Source organism: Macrosteles quadrilineatus, unplaced genomic scaffold (genome assembly GCF_028750875.1).
Source record: "Macrosteles quadrilineatus isolate MER2022 unplaced genomic scaffold, UCM_ALF_1.0 Scaffold_9__3_contigs__length_116548681, whole genome shotgun sequence".
NCBI lineage: Eukaryota > Metazoa > Arthropoda > Insecta > Hemiptera > Cicadellidae > Macrosteles > Macrosteles quadrilineatus.
This window is the reverse complement of record NW_026542602.1, coordinates 91388878-91411153: the sequence shown is the minus strand read 5'-3', so window position 1 is coordinate 91411153 and position 22276 is coordinate 91388878. Positions and strand designations below refer to the sequence as shown.

General features: G+C 32.3%; 1 long non-coding RNA gene across 1 annotated transcript; it reads left to right on the top strand.

Annotated features, from left to right (window-relative positions):
• Positions 1 to 3118: 3118 nt before the first annotated feature.
• LOC129001972 (uncharacterized) lies at positions 3119 to 5090 on the top strand. The gene is made up of 3 exons (XR_008491518.1): positions 3119 to 3220; positions 3498 to 3520; positions 4941 to 5090. It is a non-coding gene; the product is annotated as an uncharacterized LOC129001972 (long non-coding RNA).
• Positions 5091 to 22276: the final 17186 nt, after the last annotated feature.

Below are 22276 nucleotides of genomic sequence, written 5' to 3'. Positions count from 1 at the left end.
TCCTGCATGAAAAGGATTTTAACTACTGTCGTTTTTTTAAAGTAGCCGTTACAGTCCAGTTCTTAGATTGTTTACTTTCATAACAGTATAATGTTACTCATAACAACACAGGTAACGGACCAATACAGTTCAAGGATTGAGAGAGAAGAAGTAAAATTGTAATGCTTCGAACTTCAACTAATCAGCTGTTCAGGCCAATTTAATTGTTGAGTGGTGCAATTTATCCTTACGCAATCGTTGCGTAAACTACTATTATACAGTTATTAAACAATAATAATTTTTTTCACATTTAGGTAGATAGAACAGGTAAATAGAACATGTTTGTTAAATGTTACCAATAAAACCCCTGCAATAATAAAAACACTTTGTAATATACTGTATTATTGTAATATGTAAATCGTAGTTTACTAATTTACCCGAACCGATAGCATACTCTACAGTTAAAATTATGAACGAATACATGCTTATGAATACGTTTCTATGAATGTGAAAAAACGTATTATAAAAGTTCTTGTATATTCTTCCAAATACCTATTTAAATCATAGGGAAGAGAAACATGACGTTAATTGAAAACGGAGTACAATTTCCAGTGACTGCATTCTCTGCTTTCTTTTTATGCTGGAGGAACGGGTTTAAATTAAAATGGGAATAATAATCTAAACCTGGAATTTTCTTTAAAAAAGAGCTGGCGTCAAAATACAATAATATAAATATTAATAAGAGTCTTATCTATCATAGTCATAATCTTGACGCTTATAGCTATTTAGATATTTTCTCGGTGTTGTCAATGGGGAATAAGCTATACTTTCTTAACTATAAAAGGCTGAGTACTGTTAGAGTGATCCTATGTAATCCTTATGGATGACGCGTTTCGAGGACTAAATCAACATCGAATCTTGCACAAGAACAACTAATAATAAAACTATCGCTTCGAAAATGTCGTCAAGAGTTTATATAAGGAACACGGACACATACAATTACAAACGGTGACAATTATAAGATACAAAATAAGTAGGCCTACAAAAAATTTCACAATATTCGACCGCGTGCGCACAGTTACAGGTGAAGGTCATGACTGTGGTGCGGAAGATGGTTTGGTTGTGGACTTTGTATCTCTCGGCTCCTTGTTCAACAGCTGTTCTTGGATCTATATAAGAGTATCATACAATCCATCGTATTTGTAGTTTAATGATGTGTTAGGTTAAATTTTGACTGTTTTATACATTTCTAACTCATCTAAAGCGTCCATAATGATGACTTTATTGCATACATGTAGGGGATTTAAATCCGTCTCAGAATCGCTGTAATTTTGGTTTTCGTTTACAAGATGATCAGAAAAATTGGACTCGGATGATTATTTGCTTTAGGCAAAAGTGTTTTGAACCTCGTTTGAAGTGCCCTGCTTGTTTGACCAATGGAAATTTTGTTACTTTCATCACATGGAATCTTGTAAATACCAGTTCTAACAGGAATTTAACAGCCAAAACTCTACCTTAAAAGACCTTTCAAGATTCACATTTAAAACTGTTGTAATGGAAGCTGGTTAGTACCACTGGATCTTTGAATGTGAATTCTATGAATCAACCAAAAGACAAGGTAGAGGAATCCCCTGTATAACATTGTATTTTTAGCTACCAATGTGTCATTCCGTTTATCATTATCCTTAAAATGACAACTAAATCGTAACATTTGGTTAGGTAGGACGAGCGCAAAAGGGATGTTATAGAGAATCCTCTGATTGTAATAAGTATACTAATAGACAATAATAATAATAATATTATATAATTATTTGGCCAGCGACCAAAGCATGGCGATTAGCCTAATAACCTTCAGAAACTACATGACAGTACATGGGGACGAATCTAAAGCAACATATAGTTACTTGTACAGAAGCATGAACAGATCATTAATTAAAATGCGGTGTGTTTCCAATAATTGGAATTATATAGAACTGCTTTTATTGCATTTTAATTAACGGGCCTTTTAATTAACATTCAATGCTCGTTGAGCGACCTTTTTAATCGAAAACCCTTGTATACATTTGCTTGAACATATTACGTGATCAATCCCTCCAAGTATTGAAATATGGGGATTCGTTTTACATTCTGTATTCTATGAACAGATTAATAGCCCATTCGCATTTTAAACGAAGATTTAAACAAAATCTATAGTTATTTATAATGTATTGTGTTGATTGATTTGATTTGAAGAAAAACAAATAATTCCACCTAGTTTTAAGTTTATTGTTTATACAGAGCCTGCATTTGTGTTACACCCTGCATATTATTGATAAATTTGACCAGCAAAGAACAAGTAATTGATTCTATTAATTATTTTACAATGGGATTTAACTACATGGGCCTTAGGTACTATCGAATTACAACGATAAACATGACCATGTTACAATTATGGACAACGGTTTGTTGGTTGTAATGTTTTTAAGTTTCACATGTGATGGTATAAAACAAAGCCAATAAATAATTGGCAGTAAAACCCGTAGATCATAGTTCAGGTAAAACTTATTAACGAAATAAAACATGAAGTACGTCAGAAGAAACAAGTTTTAGTTCTGTTTGGCACTTTTTGGAAATCTCTACATTGTATAGTAATTAATACAATTTTTAAACCAAAATACATTTTACACAGTATCAAGTTATCATTTAAAAATTTTATTAATTTGTAATTTATAGATTTTTAAAATATGTCTTGATTGTTAAAGGTTAGTTAAATTACAAATTGACACAGCGTTGTACTTGACCGCGGGTCAATTTCACACCTGTCAAACACAGAATGTAGCCTGGACATGGTGACTCCATATCAATGTTATTTTGTGTTTAAACCTCTGAATACAGGAAAAACTGTACAGATTTTGTAGTTCTGTAGCAAATAGTGACACTTCTTAAGGGTATGTAAGCCTGCAGAAAATGTATAATAAGGTTCCATAATAACGATACAAACTTGGAACATTTTACAATTTACAAGCTAATACTCTTTTTGTAAAATAATCATATTCTAGAGTCATAAATGTAGCATGCCATTAATAATGATTTATTAGATTAGACTTGAGAGGATTTATGTGGCAACACTAATAAGTGCCAGTCGTAAAATGTGCCTATAAAAGATATCAGATGTTGTGATTGAAAGCTATTAGTTACAACACCTTCACCATGTTGAGAGTTGCACTGTTTTTTGTCATGTTCTTTTCTGCAGTACTATTAGGTAACAAAAGTCATTAAAACTATCATCTAATTTATCTGATTTAAAAAACCATAGCTTTTTTACAAAAAAATTTCATATAATGGGAAATGATGCAGCGTTAAAACTATTCAGCATAATGAATATGAATGTGACTAAATGAATATGGCTATATGAAATAATGTGATTATATGACAAATTATAATTGGTTTTTTAGTATCAGGTGTAAGTGACACTGTCTGATATTATACTAGGCCTACTACGTCTATAAACAAAACTAAATACTAACGTCTTGTTTTAGGTTCAACGTTGGAGAAAGGCCAGGTAAGTAATTCTTTTATTTACAAGAAAAATAAGGAAAAAAATAAAAAAAAATCACATTCTGTGGCTTAAAAACACAAGTAAAAACCCCCATTTTCCTTCGTGGGGATATTTTGCCACTCCTTCATACGTTCATGACTTTAAATAATGTTTAATAAAATATTTTAAATATTAACATTCTACAAAATATTTTCAAAAACAATGTACTGTATAGCGATTTGCTTTTTGGGACTTGAAGAGTATTGAACTGAATGTACCTGGTTTTACTTACAAATTTCATCGTTTTACTTCCAGGTTTAGCAGAAACAATCATCTCTAGGTGTGTAATTTCGATGAGCTGATTCATCCTTGCTCTAAATTTACTTTCCCTTGTTCTCAATCAGTTCCCCATCACATGCTGGTGATTTCTATTATATTGCTATTATCAAAGTCAGCTTTTCCTACCATATAAAAATCTAAATACAAACAAAAATATGCGTTTTAAGCAAGTATTTTAGGATAATGTAGCCTCTTTGCTGCACAATAAATATGACCTAAAAATTCAGTTTTTTCTAAATTTAATCTGAGACTATCAATTAATCTAAGTTTTACATTGTTATAAATGCTTGTTATTTCCCACAATTTAATATTTAAAAATAATAGTAATTTATAGAAAAGATAGAAAGAATAGTTTTATTTTGAAATAGGTTGTTATTCTTTATGTGTGAGTTTAGTGTCGTAATGAAAAATAGGGTTCCTATCACTGCTTATGAAAAAATCATAGCCTGCGCCGTCATTTTCAACCTGAAAGTGATTTTCCGGCTCTTGCATTAATTACTCCCGTCCTTGGCTTCGCCGAGCACGTGGGATTTGGTGTTAAATATATGAAATTCGAGCGCGCACTGGAAAATGCTACTTTAGGTACCGGTACGTGTACTATTTCACTACTACACTCACTAACTACGGGCCTCACCTCGTTTCACTTTAGAAGTAATAATAAAACTATTGATTGCGTTAAGCTGATAAACAAAACCGAATACAGTAATACAAACAAATAATCACAACTGATTTTAATAAGGTAATAAATTGAAAGAATAACAAACAAATAAGTGCAGCCGAGGTATTTTTAACATTAGGCATATGGAAAGTTCACTTTAGAAAGGTATACGATTAAGGTCGTATTAAAGGGCTATTTATGAAATAATGGATAGTTTTGCGCAAGGTTACTCGTCATGACTAACATTTTAAGTATATGGTTTATGGGGGTGTGACTTTTAGTTTTCTCAAAAGTTCGTGGGTACTTTGGGATTTTATATGGATGTTTACAATTGATTAAACTAACACCCCTACTTATACCTTCTTTAGTGTTGTACTAAAGGAAAGTAATTCAGTTTAGATTAGCTTAATATATTGTGTAACTTATTTTGTTTTTGTTTGCCCTCAGATTTGTGTTCCTGGAACGACGTTTGTAAAAAACGGCAACAATTGCCTTTGTAATAAAGATGGAACTGGAATGTCCTGTACACCGAAAAAAGGTTAACATTTTGAGAGCAAAAAAACGTTGTAATAAATCATTGTATGGATGAACAACAGACTTATTGGTTTATCTAATTGGCACACCTGTTTCATTAAACATCGCACATGACATTAGTCTTCGTCCATTTACAAGAAAATTAAGATATGAAAAAAATACTCTCAAGTGGCTGCAGCAATAAAGGGTTTTTATCTTACTAATATTATAAATCTGAAAGTTTGTGAGTTTGTGTGTATGTTTGTGTGTATGTTTGTGTGTGTGTTTGTGTGTGTGTTTGTTGCTCAATCACGCATAAACTACTGGACGGATTGGGCTGAAATTTAGCATCATGATAGCTCACATTCCCAATTAACATTAAAGTATATTCTTATCTCAAAAACCCTTTCGGGCTCCGCCCCAGTGGCTCTGTAGTTCCCCATGTTAATCTTATGATTTTTCATATATAAAAGGAATGAATGAATCTTAACAGCTGTTTCAATTAAACAAGTTTTGTTCTGTTCTATGATGTTCAATAGCATAAAAGTTACAAGGATTACCAACAGGGTGCAGCACTATTATTTTTTTAAATTCATGACAACAGCTAATTTCCAACCAAAAGGTGAGTGAGCGTAGCGAACGAGCTAACCTGAAGGCAAGTGAGCGCAGCGAACGAGCTCCAACCTAAAGGCGAGTGAGCGTAGCGAACGAACTTCAACCAGGACGTGAATGAGCCATGCGAATACTTATGAAGGTAAACGGGGCGAAGCCCGCGGGTACAGCTAGTTAAAGATAAATCAAGGAATAGGATGATAACAGTACTTTATACATTATAAAGATGATTACCCAGTAGCGTAGTCATTGTATATTTCGATTAACACATCGGTAATAATGATTTCATTGAATGTTAAATAATCAAACAAGTAAGTTGTTATTTAGCTTTTATGTGCATAACACTTTATAGTATTGAAAAATATTTAATCCAAAATTATAGAAGCATCGATTGTATTTGATATTCAATTCATTTTGTATTAAATACTAGGTCTCAAAATATTTTAGTATAATATATGAAAAAATAATCAAGAATATTTATCTTTTTATGAGTTAAATTATATAGGTATCATTATTTGGATTGATATGAGTGTTTAACTAAGTTAAATAACTTAATTTGTAATTAAAGAGGATGGTTACAAAGCTTTAGGAAGCTATCAATTGATAGTGGTTGAATTAAATGAAACTTACAGTAAGAAACACCAGTGTAAAATAGCTATGGTAATTGTTACAGTTTCACAAGCAAACCTTCACGAACTTAGGTATATTTTAGTTGGCAAACCTTTTCAATCTTGACTTTGCTTCGTGATATCGTAAAAAATAAATAATGAAGAAATTACATTGATTTTTTAATCTTGTCCCTGATAACAAGACAGTAAAATTTCGCAGGCATCCCTTTGTATTTGATCATCAAAGCAAACAACCTAATAAAGACCTCCCGCATCACCTTTACCTCATTTGTTAATTTACTTTGATCCATCTAGTTTAGCTTAGGAAGTTAAAGGAGGAAGTGGGCAGTTTTATGAACCACAGATGGATTTTTTATTCGGTGTGGTAGGTGTAGTGGTTATATAACTGAACCGTTCTGCGTTTGCTGGATTAATTACCACCAATCGCCAATAGGTGTGATAATATATGTGTGATAATGCCGAAAACCAATAAGTTAAGAGACCACATATCTAAAAAAAAGAAAACAAATCTCTAGGAGACGAGGACATCATCTGTAAAAGAGGACATTGCATAAACACTTTTGGCCATTTAATTGAAATATATTTTGTTTTTATTAAGGTTACCATTATAAATGAGAGTGGTAACATTAAATTTTTGACTTTTCTTACACCACTCTCTTTATCTGAATAAATATAAAAAACATCTCGATTAAAGGTTTACTATAACTGCTCGAACTGTTATTAGGACACTTAATATTTGGAGATTGATTGACTACAAAGATTAAGCTAAATAATGTAAGGGGTTTAAGAAATAAGTAACACCAGTCAGGAGAAAAAAAACATTGAAATACAAGATATGAAAGGAGAGTATTTTTTGTAAGTACTATACATATTGCAATCCAAATACATTCATAAATGGAAGTGCAAGTATGTGCTGCATAAAAGGTAAAGTAAAATCGTTACAGGACCACTATCTCAGCTACTTGTTTATTTAAAAAAGTGACGCTAGAATCAAAACATAATATACACGTCAATACGATTGTTGTTTTCAAATGTATTTTCAAACCATTGTTGTGCATTGTTTAGGAACTTAACAATGTCTGGGTTATCTGCTTGTTAACACAGACTATTCTTTTATTGTTACGCATTTTTGTTTTTATTGAAAAGGTTGATTTTTCTAAGGTAAGAACTGTTTAATTTCCTCATAAAAGTATTTTATTAAACTAAAAAAAAAAAAAAAAACTGTTTGAAATAACTGAACCCGTACTAAATCGTCATATCGCGGGACTGAGGATCAAACAATTGCCCTAGTTTTCAATTAATAAAATTGTAATTTGAATAATTGTTATATAAAATAAACCTACTTAAGTGTAGTCTTATTTTGTATTTGCTAATGGTAACTAGGTATTTATACATATACAATTGATTTATCTTACCTATATTTATGTTTAGATAGTATAAAGGTCACTAGTGTTTATATTAAGTGGTGGTGGTTAGTATTTTAAGTGGTAAAAAAACAAACAAAAAATAGAAACAAATGGATTGCCTTGTAAGTTTGCATGTTGTGATTAAATTATTGGAAAGGTAAATGTGTTCGTTTACAAGAAGATAGCAAACAAGAAGTGCAGTGAGGTTCCATGTATCTGAGGACTACAAGTAAAATATGGAACTGTTAGTCAATGTATGCGGACTTAAAATCATTTTGTTGTAGTTAATGATTCAGAGGACGTAGTGACTTATATTCCTAACAATGAAGTTCCAAAAATGTTTTAGCGAGAAATGAATAAACGAATTAATGTGTTCATATTTTGTGTTATCATTTTGTAACGTTTTTGTAATTTTGATTCAGCGAAAATGAAAAAAAAAAAAAAAATAGTTTTGTAGCGGTCAACACAATTTAAATAAAAATAAGAAATGTCAGTTACAGTTCAAATCCTTGTTAGTTGTTTAAAATCAGACTGTTCTAGACAGGAAAATTCAAATAATGTAATGATGGACTAAAGCTGGTCTGTGATTGGTTACTTTCAACCAATCAGAGAAGATCTTCTTGTTATGTATAAATACTAACGTTTCCTTGCTCTAGGCCTCAGTTGGTGGACAGAATTGGTTAAAGTAACTTGTGAGTTATTGTAAAGTTTTAATCTTAGACATGTGTTCTCAGGATGTTCTGGTATGTACCCACAAATTAATATTAAAGCCTTAGTTCATCAGTTTCAAAATCATAAATTTAAATATGGTAGGGTTATAAGTAAAATAGTAGTTTACGCAACGATTGCGTTAAGTGAGTCTTTACGACACGAGTAGAAAATTTAAGGCACGAGCCTTGGCGAGTGCCTTAAAAAATTCTACGAGTGTCGTAAAGACTATTAACGCGAGTTGCGTACACTACTTTACCTACGACCGTTTTTTAATTACTATCAATTTGGATTTAATTACTAACAATCACTACTGATAACTTTTTAGAGAGGTTATGTTTTCGTGTATTGTCATTGCCACTGAAAGTGATGCAATGACTTGTTTTTTTTTTTTTTTTTTTTGGTGACGTCATGGTGGAGAGTCGTGCTGATAGTTCGTCTGCTCCGTGTAAAATTTGCGATAAAGTAATTAAACGCGATGGTCGTGGTATTTACTGTGACGGATTTTGTAATGGATGGTATCACCCTCGTTGTGTGAAGTTAGACGATGATAAATACGGTAAAATAACTGAATTATCGGACAGTGTAAAGTGGTACTGCGATCCATGTGCTGTGAAGCTGGACAAAGTGGTCGCTAGTGCTTGGATTATTGACGAGCTTCTCAATCTGCGTGGGTGTATGGACAGTCTGGTGGGATCTGTAAATAGTCTAATTGAAGATAATAATAAGATAAATAAGACAATTGGTGAATTTTCCATAACAAATGATAGGTTATGCCAGTTTTTGAAGCTTGACAAACAGGAAACTGACGAAGTCAATAGTGACGTTAGTTTGGCGGGAAGATCTAGTAAAGTTGCATCTTTTAGCTCCGTAGTAGTTGGACGTAAAGATGGAGACCTTCAATCTGGATCGAGTTGCTCGAACTCTAGAGTAAATACTCACTCCGTCTCAGTGGAACCAAATCGAGTGAGTGGAATTGGTGTAGATTTGGACTGTGGTGGTGTTAGGCCTAATAGGCCTAGTTATGACAATTGCGACGAATTCCCAGCCATTAGTAGTGAAGAGGGAAATGGCGGTTCTAGCAAGGGAAAGGGAAAATGGAACACCGTAAAGAGTCGGCGTAATCGTGATAGGAAAAGTGCTAGACAAACTTCTCCTCCAATTATTGGAACGAAATCTGATCTGTCTGAAGCGTCTAGGGTACGAGCTGTGGAAAAAAAGGACTATATATTTGTGTCTAGGCTGTGCTCTGATGTGAGTAAAGAGGACATTACTAACTACATGGAAAGTGCATCTATTGAAACCGAGTGTATTGAACTGAAACCTAAATACAGTAGCAGTAGTTACTCCTACAAATCTTTTAGGTTAGGTGTGAAACCTGCTGACAAGGAAAAAGTTTTAGATGATAGTTTCTGGCCTACTGGGACTTTGGTTAGGGAATTTGTTGTCAAGTCCTGGAAACCTAATGTTATTCGATCACAGACTTTTTTAGCCAAACCACTTGTGAGTCGTACTCATCTCCAGTCTTAGAAAAGTTGCCTGCACATGTTACACTGTGTTCAATTAATGTGCAGTGTCTACGCAACAAGGTGGCGGAGTTAGACATTTTGTGCCAAGAGAATAACCTTGATGTATTGTGTGTTTGTGAACATTGGCTGCTATCTGACGAAGTCGATTTTTATAAAAGTGTGGGTGATCTGGATCTTACCACTTATTTCTGTAGGTCTAATCCCAGTGGCGGGGTTGCCATTTATACTAAACCAAATCTAAAATTCACGTTACTCGATCTGAGTAGTTATTGTGAAGAACTTACAGGTGAGTTCGTAGCTATTATACTGCATGAGCTTGAACTGATTATAGTAGCGATGTATCGATCTCCGAATGGTACTTTAGAACGATTTTTTGTTCTCTTGGAACAGTGTTTGACTTTTTTGATTTCTTTTGGCCTGGCTGTTGCTATCGGTACCGATCATAACATCGATCTTCTTAAAACCGGCCGTGAGTCAACTGAATTTTTGAACTTATTACGTAGTTTTGGGTTCTATAGTAGTGTCTTTGTTCCCACTAGAAATAAGGCATCCTTAGACTCTTTTATTACTAATCTAGATTCCTGGAATTATGAAGTTACAGTTAGTGAAGATCAAGTCGCAGATCATAAGCATGTGTTATTGAAGCTAAATGACCCTAGGTCTACCCTAGGAAAAGACTCGGTAGAACCTAAATTAAAAAACGTGTGTTTTAGGTTAGGACTAACCAATGAAGGACGATTGCAAAGGTTCTGTGACATCATTACAAACCTAACACCTGCTTGGTTTAACAAACTCTGTATTCTCCCAGCAAATTCAGCCTTCTCTGAATTTTTCTCTCTTTTTAGTGACCAATTTAATTTGCAATTCCCTATGAGAAGCAAGATGGTTAACCTGAATAGTAACACCGGTGAACCGCGCGTCAAAAAGTGCAATACCTGGTATACTAGTGAGCTTGCAGAATTTAAGAAATATATTCTTCTTGTCCATGAAATTTCAAAAAGTAGGCCGAGCACTCTTCCCTACCTTCGAGAGCTGAGAAAGGAGTATCGCACTTGTCTGCGAGAGGCAAAGCAGTCAGCGGCGGCAGTCAGGATCGCCACCTCGGCTAATCCGTGTAGGGCAGCATGGGATTTGATCAACCAGAGCAGACCTAGGGCGGGAGCGGGCGCTGATTTGAGTTTTGCAACCGCAGAGGATTTCAACAATTTCTTTTTGGACTCTGTGGATGGTATTGTTGACTCCATTCCACTAAAGGATAACAATTATTTTGATTGTATTCCAGGGGTACATAATAAGTTTGAGTGGAAAATGGTTAGTGCATTAGAGGTAACAAATGTAGTCAGTAGTTTTAAGTCCTCTAGCAGTAAAGATGTTTATGATATGTCAACTGATTTTATCAAAAGGGTTGTACATGTAATCGCTCCTTTATTGGCCCATTTGTTTAGCTGCTGCCTTCTTGAAGGCGTCTTTCCTGATGTTCTTAAAACAGCCAGAACAGTGCCCGTGTTTAAAAAGGGCCCTAGAAATGTACTAGCAAGCTATAGGCCGGTGTCCCTGATACCAGTGCTAGGCAAGATATTTGAAGCCTTAATGTTAAGGCAGATAAGTGATCACTTTGAAACCCATAACTTACTAGTCCCTGCTCAGCACGGATTTCGTAGGGGCAAGTCCACTGTAACTGCGGTGGGCTCCCTTTTACAGGTTATTCTTAATGCTTTTGAAGACAAAATGTCAACCTCTGTTGTGTTATGCGATCTGTCACGCGCTTTTGATTGTGTGCCGCATGACCTACTTGTCAAAAAGCTTTCAATGTATGGTGTTGGAGCCTGTGCGCTCAAAATGTTTGAGTCCTACCTTGATAATAGGTTCCAGGTTGTATCCTGGGCTGGGGATAAATCAAACTCTCGAGTGGTAAAGCATGGAGTCCCACAGGGCTCAATCCTTGGTCCCTTCTTATTCATTGTTGCCATGAATGACTTGTATTATGGTGTCTCAAATGATATATTGATGTATGCAGATGATACCACTATTTTTGCTACACACATTGATCATATTATGGCAAAAAATTCTGCTAGCTCATTGTTAAATGAAACGTCTCAATGGTTTGATGGAAATAAATTGGCCTTGAATGCAGCCAAAACTCAAGAAATCATGTTTAGCCTTAATAAAAATGTTTCCAGTGATGATTCTGTAAGACTGCTGGGTTTCACCCTGGACTCGGAGCTTGCGTAGGATGACCACATAGATGCACTCTGTGTAAAATTAAGTAGAGTAAGACATCTTTTGAGGAAGTTGACCTCTGAACTACCTTTTAACTTTTTGAGACTGGCTTTCTTTTCTTTTTTTCAGTCCCATATTGTATATGGCACGCTCCTGTGGGGTCACTCCCCGCATGCTCAGAAAGTACTGCTCCATCAAAAAAAGGCTATCAGAATAATATGTCAGGTTCATTATCTGGAGCATTGTAGGCATTTGTTTGCAGAACTTCGTATTATGACTGTTGTAAATGTATATATTTATCAATCTTTGTTAGCTATTAAGGACATGGAAGAAGATCTGGTTTGTAACAAGGATGTCCACTCATATTTTACAAGAAATAGAAACAATGTACATTTAAGTAGCAATAGATTGAGTAAAACTAATAACTGTTTTCCTGTTACAGGCAAAAAGTTTTACAATGCTCTCCCGGAAAGTGTACGGTCATTGCGGAAGTCAAAATTCACAAAAATTGTAAAAGATTGGCTTGAAACGAATCCTTTTTATGAAACTAAAGAATTTTTTGATGCTCTGAAGGCTGGCCATTGTTTTTAGTTTGTAATTTTATTTTTACACTCAGGTATGTGTCACAGTTTTCATTTTCTTTTGTTTGCCATAACTGCATGGTTTGCTGTTTTGTTTGCTGTGAAGATTAACCATTTTTTATTTCAGCATGGTTTGTAATGATGAACGTTTGATTATTTATATGCATTGGTTTGTTTATTTTAGAATAGTTTGACGTTACCTATTGTATTTATTTACTTAATGGTATAATAAATCTCTTGAATCTCTCTCTTGAATCTCTCTCTCTCTTGTATAATCAGCTGATTTCCTGTAATTACGTGTTTGTCAAACTTCGTTAAATATTACATTGCTAGCAGCATTCTTACCATAAATAATATTGTATCAGGTACAATTCGGAAAATATTTCATTTATTTTTGGACTTCCACCAACTTAATTAAGAATACGCGAGTATCAACATGAACAAGTCGGATCAACAATTAAATTAGTCAACTGATCAGCTGATCAGCTGATTAGTTTACGTTCGAAGCATTACAATTTTAATTCTTTTCTCTCAATACTTGAACCTCATTGGTCCGTTACCTGTGTGGATATGAGAAAACTATGCGGATATGAAATAAAACTATGCGGATATGAAAGTAAACAGCTGTAAAGTGAAAATTTTCAATTCTAAGAACTGGACTGAAATGGCTACTTTAAAAAACGGTCGTAGGTAAAAATATATAAAACATGCTTTTTTAAACATAAGATCACTGATTCAATTATTTCATTTATTTTTTTAGGGTTCAAGTATCATGGGAGAAATGTAAGAAATACTGAAATGAACTTTTATTTTAAACTAAGAAATGAATTGTTGACCGTTATAAAGAAGGTATGTAAGAAGAAAATAATAAAATTAATTTTGTGTTTCAAAAGTGACTTTTAATAAGATCCAGTAGCCAGCAGTATTTTAATAAAGCCTTTTCTAAATCAAAATGTGCCTCAATAATTATAGAAGTTTCAAATTGACTCAAAATGAGGTTACAATTTATAAGTTGTTTTTATAACATTTATGTATATTTATATTATAACATTTGTGTCTAAAAATGCTGCTAAACTATACATTTTTCAGAACAATATTTTTCAAAGTTCTTTCGTGTACTACACTGTGCAAGATATAAATTTGTAGACCATTGAAACATGTTTAAAAAATGTTTAACACAGGAACGTCTATCTTATTAGACTTAGTTTACGATGTGGTATTTGAATGAAATAACTCTTTAAACATTTCATTTAGAGGGTTTTAACTCAAAGGACTCTTAGGAAAATGTAAATGACTTATTTAGCCTTTCATGAAGGGCTAACTTTCTTCTAAGGCGAGGTATGTGAAAGGCTTAACCCCTGTTGAGAGGCTCTTAAAATAGAGTATACACGAAACAAATGCTCAATCAGTAAAATACAATTTCCAATAAATAAATACGATGGTCTAAAATTGCATAATATATTTTTATCTAATTAGTATAATAAGCTAACAATATTATCCCAAAATAATCAAAAATCTAAAATAGTAAAATAATTTAATATTGTTGTAAATGCTACAGATTTTGTATTTTAATGTTGAAAGGGTTCTACTCTAAGTGCTCTAAGGTCGACCACGGGTTATAAAATAAGAGAAAGTTAGGGTTTGTCGATTAAACGTAAATCGTTATTTGATCAAATGAGTCCCAAGACGGCCATAAGTACCTCTTTTACATTAAAAATACCCAAGGCTGGGTTAATTAATTGTTCTTACAGTTGTTGTTAGGATTGGAAGCAAATCAATTTATCAAAGTAGTTTTTGGTGTTTGTAATTTTTGTAAAATATAATACTAAACAACAATCTAACACCTAAAAATGTAAATGTTTCGAGATTATTCATTCGCAAGAACATCCTACAATTTGTTGTAGATATTATAAACAAACACACAGATAGTTTTAATAGTTACTAAAATTGTATTAAAAATATGATGTTTAGTATTTTTCTTGCTCCCCTCAGCAGCTGAATTATGACAATTTGATGTGATATGATTAATGGTTTCAAATATGGTTGGTTTACATTAAATACAATACAGTCAATATAAATTCACTGAGATCCAATACACATGTTCCATCACGTTGGAGTTTCATAACAAAACCCAATCAGTCAATGGAAACAAACAGCTGTTCCTGATACACGTAGTCAATGGAACTATTGGATGTTGGATTTAAACTGCATTTCCCTTCGTTTATATTCAGTTAATAAAACTTACCTAATCTGCAGGGTCACGGTAAGTAATACCTTCCAGACATATAAGATTTTAGCAATGTTCCAAATATATTATTGTAGGTCTCATAATGAGATACTTATTCTTTGATCTATTTATTGTTTCTACTTACTGCGTTTAGATCATATATTAGTTTCATAATACACGTATTATGCAATGACTCTTTGTTTACATCTAAGTTGATATCTCGTAATTAGCAAAGCAACTAACCCATAAGGCTGAATGTTAGTTTTAAATTGTAACCGGAATCGATCAAAATTTTCCAATTCCAATTTTGTTGAGCTAAAAAACGAGTATTTTGAAGTGTCCTTGTATACCTAATGGTTTCTAAATCAAACACCTTACAGTTTATATGTTATTCATTTGCACTATAAGTAAAATGATGTAATATAAAATAATTGTTTTAGTTTGCTTGATTATGATTATATTATGATAAAATTTGGCAAATTTATTTATAACGCACGAACACTAATACATTGCCATTCCATATTACAGTTATTACCATTTAACTAAACTTAACCTTTACTAGTTTCACTGTAGCAGCAAACCTAAGTACTCAATAAATGTAATGTCTTTTAAATAGGGAATACATGTTTTATTTTTAAGGCGTCATTATATGAAAAAATTAGACTAGACAAATGGAAAGCTGCTCAGTCTGTAGGGTTTTTTTGGTGGGTTAATAGAAAATATTGATTCATATAGTCTTTTTGTTGGAGTTTGCTAATTATGTAATATGTATCACGTCAAAAAATATCCATAGAAATTTAACTGTTTTATAAGGTTGATTTTTAAATCAATATGATGCCATAGCCTAAATGTCAACGAAACGACCGATTTAGAACATTTAAAGTGATTAGCGGTGTGTATGGAAATTCACGACATGATTACGCAATAATCACTATTGGGCTAATGAGTAAACAAGTTAGGCCTGCCTGCGTCGACACGTACCAATATGTTTTGTCACTGTGATTCCAAACCAGGGTCAGTAATGTTTGAAAACATTACGATTAAACACATTAGCGGCGTTCTCATAGTTTTTGTTTGATGTATTTTCCAGTTAGACAACATTTAGGACTTACTTTAACATGCATCTATACAAAATAATTTCTTTAGAAATTAAAATAAACCAAATTTCAATATTTTAAAAATGTTGTTATTATTAAAAAAGTGTTATGCTATAATTTATTGCAAATAAATACGTTCTTGTGATTTATGAAACGGTTAGGTTTATTAAAAAAATCACAAGAATAAAATCGTCTTAAAATTACATTTTCTACCGGAATAAATCATAAAATACAGGGTGTTCCATAAGAAAAATCAAAGTTGGCGGCCATATTGGAAAAATGGCGGCTAAAATAATTTTTTCGACTTGACTAAAATAAAAAAAAAAATCCAAGGCACTTACCATTTAACTTTTTTTGATATCTCTTATAGTTTTCGAATAAAACGGCTGGCACACTTATATCAATCACCCTGTTCACAAATGTTATAAACAACTTATAAATTGTAACCTCATTTTGAGTCAATTTGAAACTTCTATAATTATTGAGGCACATTTTGATTTAGAAAAGGCTTTATTAAAATACTACTGGCTACTGGATCTTATTAAAAGTCACTTTTGAAACACAAAATTGTTTTTATTATTTTCTTCATTATAACGGTCAACAATTCCTTTCTTAGTTTAAAATAAAAGTTCCTTTCAGTATTTCTTACATTTCTCCCATGATAATTGAACACTAAAAAAAAAGAAATGAAATAATTTAATCAGTGATCTTATGTTTAAACAAGCATGTTTTATATATTTTTTTACTTATACACCTACAGAATTTAAATTTATGATTTTGAAACTGATGAACTAAAGTTATAATATTAATTTGTGGGTACAGACCAGATGATCCTGAGAGCACATGTCTAAGATTAAAACTTTACAATAAATCACAAGTTACTTTAACAAATTCTGTTGTTAGTATTTATACATAACAAGAAGATCTTATCTGATTGGTTGAAAGTAACCAATCACAGACCAGCTTTATTCCATCATTACATTATTTTAATTTTTCTGTCTAGAACAGTCTGATTTTAGACAACTAGCAAGGATTTGAACTGTAACTGACATTTCTTATTTTTATTTAAATTGTGTTGACCACTACAAAACTATTTTTTTTTACTTCCACTGAATCATAATTACAAAAACGTTACAAAATGATAACAAATAGTTATTTGTGTAACTAGTGGTGAAAGTGGCACTTTGCTGCACACGAGAGCAATGTTTACGCACGAGCCGCAGGCGAGTGTGGAATGATCTCGAGTGCAGTAAAGGCCTTTTTCACTCGTGTTACACATTATATTTTTCCTACAGTCCCTATAAAGCATATAAATAATTAGTTAATTAGTATTTCAAACACTATACAACACGTTTTGAGGTTCAGCTGGCAAAACAAATGGTGCCCTAGAGAAAGTAGTACCCACGGTCCGTATCACTCCGCTATTTTTCCTCGGCAAGAATTGTGCTCCGCGTTTTGAAAATATAGTTCCGTATGATTTTGTAATTTGAAGTGGTTTCCGTGCCTAAAAAAATGCTTTAAAGGTATTTTCTTGTTTATTAAGATAGTAGGAATGTTTTAAAAACGTTTAAAAGAAAAGTCCAGAAAGTTCAGAAATACCGAAACTATAAACACGAAATGACAGTTAAATCGTAGTTATAATAGTCAATCAGCTGCTCATAGTATTTTTATCTTAAAGTGTTGCCAACCTATTTCCAAGCGTACACGGATTACGTGTATAATAGAACCACGCTGTTTTGTGTTGTTTCGTTGGAATCCTGATGTGCGGCAAAGTATAAACCGTACGGCAAAGTATAAACCGTACGGCAAAGTATAAATATGCAGCAATTAGAAGCTTTCTGTACTATAAACAGTACAAGGAAGCCAACTTTGTCGGGTGACTGTAGGAAAAAATATGAACACATTAATTCGTCTATTAATTTCTCGCTAAAACATTTTTGGAACTTCATTGTTAGGAATATAAGTCACTACGTCCTCTGAATCATCAACTACAACAAAATGATCCCGTAAGTCCGCATACATTGACTAACATTTTTACATTTTACTCAGATACATGGAACCTCACTGCACTTCTTGTTTGCTATCTTCTTGTAAACTAACACGTTTACCTTTCCAATAATTTAATCACAACATGCAAACTTACAAGGCAATCCATTTGTTTCTATTTTTATTTTTTTATTTGTTTTTTTTTACCACTTCACTATATACAAACTAGTGACCTTTATACTATCTAAACATAAATATAGGTAAGATAAATCAATTGCATATGTATAAATACCTAGTTACCATTAAACTATACATATAATTAGTTGCAAAGCAAATACAAAATAAGACTACACTTAAGTAGGTTTATTTTATATGGCAATTATTCAAATTACAATTTTATCAATTGAAAACTAAGTCAATTTTTTGATCCTCAGTCCCGCGATATGACGATTTAGTAAGGGTTCAGTTATTTCAAACAGTTTTTTTTTTTTAGTTTAATAAAAAACTTTTATGAGGAAAATAAACAATTCTTACCTTATAAAAATCAACCTTTTCAATAAAAACAAAAAGGCAAAACAATAAAAGAATTGTCCGTGTTAACAAGCAGATAACCCTGACATTATTTGTTCCTAAACAATGCACAACAATAGTTTGAAAATAAATTTGAATCGTATTGACGTGTATATTACCTTTTGATTCTAGGGCTACTTTTTTATGTAAACAAGTAGCTGAGATAGTTAGTGGCCCTGTAAAGTTTTTACTTTAATTTTATGCAACACATACTAGCACTTCCATTCATAAATGTATTTGGGTTGCAATAATTATAGTACCTACAAGGGGTATATACCTCTTACAAGCCTAAGGCACCATGTGTACTATAATGGCAAATTGTAATTGATGTTATAAGCACAGCTATTCATTTATTGTTGCTTTACTTATAATAAGACAACTTAAGAGAATTGAAATGCTTTCACAGCCTTACCCTTTATTACTAGGTATCATGGTATGACCTAGACCTGGGACCTATTTGCTTTTCCGTTTTGATGTCCCCATAACCTAATACACTAACTGATTAAATATACGTCTATTAGATGTCATTATTATGACCTAGACATTAAATATACGTCTATTAGATGTCATTATTATGACCTAGACATTAATTGTACGTCTATTAGATGTAATTATTATGACCTACACATTAATTATACGTCTTTTAGATGTCATTATTATGACCTAGACATTAAATAGACGTCTAATGGATGTCATTATTAAGACCTAGACATTAAATATACGTCTATTGGATGTCATTATTATGACCTAGACATTAATTATACGTCTATTAGATGTCATTATTATGACCTAGACATTATTTATACGTCTATTAGATGTCATTATTATGACCTAGACATTAAATATACGTCTATTAGACATCTATGTATAAACATAGCATAAACGTAGACGTTCTTGAACATCTAATAAACCTCTTATCAATGTTTATATGTCACCACTTTTAAAGATCTAAAAACGTTTAATAGATTTGTGCTATGTTTAGTAAAGACGTCCAACCTGGACCTGGGACCGATTAACTTTTCCGTTTTGGTGTCCTCATAGTCTTAAAACACCACCTGTTTAAATTAATAGTCCTGTATAATATATGTCCTTAGGCACCATGTTTATTATATGTAATGGCATAGTTGATTGATGTTATAAGCACAGCTATAACATAGCAACATTCATTGTTGCTTTAATTATAATAAGACAACTTAAGAGAATTGGAATGCTTTTACAGCCTCACCTTGTATTACTAGGTATCATGGTATGACCTGGACCTGGGAACGATATGCTTTTCCTCTTTGATGTCCCCATAGAGTAAAAACACCACCTGTTTAAATGAATAGTCCTGTATAATATATGTTCATTAGAAATTTCTCATGTCCAATGCCGATATCTATTAGATGATATTAGGCCTACTTTGGACTTCAACATCTAATAAACCTCTTATCAATGTTTATATGTCACCACTTTTTATAGTTCTAAAAACGTTTAAAAGATTTGTGCTATGCTTAGTGTAGACGTCTATTAGATGTCATTATTATGACCTAGACATTAAAATATACGTCTATTAGACATCTATATATAAACATAGAATAAATGTAGACGTTAGATATAAGCATTAGACATAGGAAATGGCAAATGAACATCTATTATACAGGACTGTGCGCTATAGGCAAATTTTGAAATAGTATGAATTCAATACTATTTACCAATATACGTATTAATAGCACATAAAAAACAACTTATTTTTTGTCACTTTTACTTGACAAAGCAATTTTTCCATTTCTTGAAAACATAATCCTCCATGAGACGTCATTGCCCTACTTGACATTCCTTTTCAGTCAATTTAAAATGCCATTGATGAATAATCCTTCCAACAATTCATCAGAAACAATCACTTAAGTTTCTTGGAAAATTCAAGAGGTCCCACGTCTACGTTTATGCTATGTTTATACATAGATGTCTAATAGACGTATATTAAATGTCTAGGTCATAATAATGACATCTAATAGACGTATAATTAATATCTAGGTCATAATAACAACATCTAATATAAGTATAAATAATGTCTAGTTCATAATAATGATATCTGATAGACGTATATTTAATGTCAAGGTCATAATAATGAGATCTAATAGACGTATATTTAATGTCTATTTCGTAATAATGACATCTAATAGACGTATATTTAATGTCTAGATCATAATAATGAGATCTAATAGACGTATATTTAATGTCTAGGTCATAATAATGACATCTAATATACGTCCACACTAAACATAGCACAAATCTATCAAACGTCTTTAGAACGTTAAAAGAGGTGACATTTAAACGTTGATAAGAGGTTTATTAGGTGTTAATGTCTAAAGTGATAACATCTAATAGATATCAGCATTAGACATGAGTAACGTCTAATGAACATCTATTATACAGGACTGTGCTGTATGGGCCAATTTATAAATATTACAAATTGTCCCCATAGTCTAAAAACAACACCTGTTTAAATTAATAGTTCTGTATAATATATGTTCATTCAATCTGATACAGCGCCATGTTGATCAAGTATGGAATGTGGTCCAAACATTCTCTGGGTGCTTAAACAAGAATCACTATTTTAAAAATAGCTAATAGACGTATAAATAATATCTAGGTCATAATAACAACAACTAATATAAGTATAAATAATGTCTAGTTCATAATAATGATCTCTGATAGACGTATATTTAATGTCAAGGTCATAACAATGACATCTAATAGACGTATATTTAATGTCTATTTCGTAATAATGACATCTAATAGACGTATAATTAATGTCTAGGTCGTAATAATGACATCTAATAGACGTATATTTAATGTCTAGATCGTTTAAATTAATAGTCATGTATAATATAAGTCCTTAGGCACCATGTTTACTATACGTAATGGCAATATTTATAAATTGGCCTATACAGCACAGACCTGTATAATAGATGTTCATTAGACGTTTCTCATGTCTAATGCTGATATCTATTAGATGATATTACTTTGGACTTTAACATCTAATAAACCTCTTATCAACGTTTAAATGTCACCACTTTTAACGTTCTAAAGACGTTTGATAGGTTTGTGCTATGTTTAATGTGGACGTATATTAGATGTCAATATTATGACTTAAATACTAATTATACGTCTATAAGACATCTATTTATAAACATAGCATAAACGTGGACGTTGGAAAGATGTCTAATAGATGTCCATTTCATGTATTTATTTAAACGTCTAATAGATGTAGTACTGAGGTTAATTAGACATTTCACTACACTCATCTACTAGACATTCATTGGATGTATAAATAAATACATGAAATAGACATCTATTAGACGTCTTTCCAACGTCTACGTTAATGCTATGTTTATACATAGATGTCTAATAGACGTATATTCAATGTCTAGGTCATAATAATGACATCTAATAGACGTCTTTACTAATAATAGCAAAAATCTATTAAACGTTTTTATAACTTTAAAAGTGGTGACATACATTGATAAACATTGATAAGAGGCTTATTAGATGTTGAAGTCCAAAATAGGCCCAATAACATCTAATAGATATCGATATTAGACATGAGAAAATTCTAATGAACATATATTATACAGGACTTTTAATATAAACTGGTAGTGTTTAAGTCTATAGGGTCATCAAAACGGAAAAGCATATCGTTCCAAGGTCCAGGTCATACCA